This window comes from Morone saxatilis, unplaced genomic scaffold (genome assembly GCF_004916995.1).
Source record: "Morone saxatilis isolate NCDOM2014 unplaced genomic scaffold, NCSU_SB_2.0 Contig14, whole genome shotgun sequence".
Classification (NCBI taxonomy): domain Eukaryota; kingdom Metazoa; phylum Chordata; class Actinopteri; family Moronidae; genus Morone; species Morone saxatilis.
The window spans coordinates 15,171,505-15,175,834 of NW_023339696.1; the positions used below are offsets into that span (position 1 = coordinate 15,171,505).

General features: G+C 37.9%; 1 pseudogene; it reads left to right on the forward strand.

The window, feature by feature from the left end:
* The first annotated feature begins 519 nt into the window (after window positions 1-519).
* LOC118323187 lies at window positions 520-1,320 on the forward strand (annotated as a pseudogene).
* Window positions 1,321-4,330: the final 3,010 nt, after the last annotated feature.

Here is a 4,330-nt window from a genome sequence, read left to right on the forward strand (position 1 = left end):
TCTTATCTGATTACTTGAATTGGATGACATGTAATCAGGTACTACCCAACTCTGGATACTGAAACCCATAAAGTCACACGTAGCTTACCTGATCCTGCGGGAAAATAAATAAAAGAAAACAATGTGGGCTACACATCTCTCTAACAGCTTAAAATCTTATAAAAAAAAGCAAATGTTATGGTATCAATATGGTATATAATATGGCTGTGTGACTCAGTGTGAGGCAGCAAAATGAAAAATACAAAGGTTGACTTAAAAACGAATAACGGACTGTACTTTTTAGAGTAGCCGTCCTGCCTAATTTTAGTGTCCTATAAGGGTCCTATGTGAAAGCTGGCAGTTTTTTAAAATAATAATTGTATTATATGTGGTTTAAATCCCTTTGTCTGCGTACAGGCCAGTTGCGACTTCAAGAAAAAATATTAATATTAAAAATATTGACGTTGAGCGAGAGTCACAATGAGAAGATTTTTGTTTCTATCTCATGGAGTCTCACTATCTTGGAGGAGGTCCCGGGTGTGGCCTTGCTCTGTTTCAAGCATAAAAACCTCCCACGGTTTGGGCTCATCACGGCATTGAGCAACTCTCAATCAACAGACAAGATGACCAGTCTCACTGCTAAGGACAAGGACGCAGTCAGAACCTTCTGGGCTAAAGTGTCTGGAAAGGCAGAGGACATTGGCGCCGAAGCTCTGGCCAGGTGCTCCAACAATTAATTGATACCTATTTACCTACCTACTCATTCATACATGTTTTTTTCATCTCTTCTATTACCCAGCGAACTGCTGCTGTGTACCCCGCAGACCACAGGACTTATTCTCCCACTGGAAAGGCCAGAGCCCCACTCTCCCTCAGCCAGGAAGCACGAATAACTGTGATGATGTGGGAAGTTGCAGATTGCTGTGTCCAAAACGACGACCTGAAAGTAGGTCTTCTGAGCCTCAGTGAGCTGATGCCTTCACTCTGCGTGTGGACCCTGCTAACATTACAAGGTGCAGAGTCAGTTTTTAAAAGATCCATATGATATGAAACGTTCCTTCCATCTAACTAAATGTAGATAATGCTTGTTGCCTCTTTCTGGCCCTTACATGTGAAAATTGACAGTCACCCTGCTGGATCATTAGTGTTGAACAGCTAAAAACATCTACCCTATGATAACATCTGTGTGATATGTCTTCCTTTTGACAGTTCATTCCCACAACATCCTTGTGGTCATGGCCATTCACTGTTCCGCTGACTTCCACTCCTCGACGGTCCATGTCGGCTATGGGACAAGTTCCTGGCTGCTCTGGCTCTGGCATCTGGTGGACCATCGACTAACCCACAGCAGGAAGATGACGGAGCACCTGCACGCCACTTGAGCTCCTTCGCCACCTCGTGCACTCACATCCAACCATGCCATGAATGCACATGCACACAGCACCTGTTTCTCTCCCTGCTTTCTGTTCGTGATGATTCGTTCATCCCTCGAGCGTCCGCATCAACGTACGACACTATTGTGTCATTTGAGAGTAGATCAAGTAGAATCAGAATAAAAAATAATCCAGTCAAAGTTTTGATAATGAATTATTACTATTTGATATATATTATTTTACTCAAGGATTGTTTCATCATTATTTTAAGAATAGGCCTATACAATATTAAACATATATATTACATTTTACACTTCATGTTGGCCATTAAGCAGAACCACAATGAATTAACAACATGAAAAACTGAATTTGATTCAGTAAACCAGATATTTTATCAACTGTTTCCTTTAAATTCTTCTTTTCTTCTATTCAAGTGTCGAACCAAAAGCTACATTATGAACATTTAAAGGCAACAATAAAATTCGTGGAACTTCAGATAAGAAACCAGCCCAATGTTTCCTCTGTAATGATAACAACAAAAAAAGCAACAAGTAGTGTAAACCTCAGCAACAGACAGTGAAGCACCTACTGAAATGTCACCACAATTGCCAGATGTAACCATCGGGGATTGGCAAAGTTTTCTATTGTTTTTGTAATAGTAATAGTATAGTCTCCGTTCCCCATCATTTAAACATTATTTATTTAGAACATTTTGTTCACACATCACAGAAAATAGAATAAAAATAAAAGATTGAATGATATAGGAAGGGAGTGCAGATTCAAAGGTCTGTAAAGGGCTTTATTTAAATATGCAAAAGAAACAGGTTTAATATCCAGAATAAGACTTCCTCATAAAGTCATGATGTCACATACTTCGGTACAGAGGGTGGCGGCATGCACCCGTTGGTTTGTAGTGTGCCAGTAAAAGAAGACCAAGGCTCCCTCAAAGACAAGATGGCGGCAAAAACGGGGTATTTTTTTTTTTGGTAATGTTATATTTTAGTGAATCATAACAGATCGGGTATGGGGTTAATCTGCAGATTCTCTGGTTAAAGGTGTCAAAACGTTTCTATGGACGTAAGTTTTCAAACCAAGACAAATGCCAAAATGTGGCCTTCACACCTTGTTTTGAGTTTAGCAGTTGTTGATCACTAGCGACCCCTGCTGGCCGTTTAACAGGAGTGAGGAATCAGCAGTCGGTATAAAACAGAGCAGTCAATAAAATAGGGTTTTCAAGTTTAAAAAAATAAGAATCATGAATTGACTAACATCAACCAGAGAGATCCTTGAGCATACAGTCATAAATGTGCACAAAAAACACATTATGTTACTATTTTGGTAAACTAATAAGGGTGATTGGTCTAGTAGTATGCAAAATTACCCAGGTCAGAAAGTATGATTTAGTGTATTAGAAATTATCGAAGTAGGCTATACAAAAGTACACTTATATACAATTTACACTTACAAGTTCCACATACTGATAGTGTTAATTTAGTGCATTAATAGAAAGCATAATCATTTCATGTCCTTTGTAATACACTGTTAGTATGCTTTATTAAAGTGGCCAATATGTGGTTTGGTGTCAAGGGTTCTGGACCGGATGAGTCATTTAGATAATCAATGGTTGGAAGTCTGCTATTCACAACCACCATGACTTTATATAGGAACATTCGTAGACACAAGCAGTCAACTTGTCTGGCTGACTGCTCTTGAATGGACGTCAAGACATTCCTGATGGTGCAGATTTGTCTTTCCCAGACGTCACCCATATGACTTGAAGCTGGAGTGTTCATGATGAATTCACATCCCAGTTTTTGCTTCAACAAACTCATGCAAAGTTTGTCCCCTTAAACACATCTTAACTGGTTAAGAATGGTCCGAAACTATGAGAAGCTGCCAAGGCCAAAACTGAATACTTCAGTGGCACATACATATATACAGGTTGTAAGCACTTGCACATACATGCATACTCTCATGCATATGCATACATACATGCATACATATACAGACATAAACACACACATGCATGCATAATGTGAGAATGTAAACTGTGAGAATGTGTGTGCTTGAGTTTGTATACTGTAAGCCACCGTACTTTAACTGGAAGTTGCTACTTCATTGTAATGAAGTACTGTAGTGCAGCAAAAATTCCCTGGCCTACAAATCTTGTTCTTCAGATTTAAGAAAACATGTTCGTTTGCTACACATCCCAAACAGTTTCAGATCACCATGATATAGCACTTATGATGATTCATATTATGATTCCGATAATATTACAATGAATTAATTGTAAATATTCTTCTGCATACTCCTACACTTCTATTATACTTAATGCAGTACAATTGAATTGTAATGCCATTTTAAGTATATTCCCAACTCAGTGGTGATATACAATTGTACTGCAAGTGTGTTTCACATGCTTCAGCACACTTAATGAGTACTGAGTTCCAATTAACATACTATTTGCATTTCAAGTATACTTCAAGGCGACAGAAAAGAAATAGAAGGGTGTATCTTTAACGCTTGTCTGTCTTAGACAGATAATTTATATTAAAATAATAGGATACAGACATCTAGTGTGTTAGAGAAGTGATTATGTAAAAACGGTTTGTCTAAATCTTTAACTCAGGCTTATTTTCCGTATTGTGTCCTTTTTTCCGTTTTCTTCTAGTTAAGAGCTGATCGGTGCCTGGTTGTTTAACAATTTATATACAGGATTTTCCGCGACAAACATAAGTTTGAACACTAGTTCGACATTTTTGTATTAATGACTCAACAATGAAATGAGACCTATTAGTTTTATATGGATGACTACTTCAGCATTCACAAGTATAAATTAATTTTGACTGACATGACATAAGCAAATGATAATGTTAAAACAGAAGAAAAGTTGTATAAAAGCAATTGATGCATGTCCAAAGCATTTGCAAATTGTTGGAAGAATGACAAACTGCTACTATACGTGCACAAATGACTAA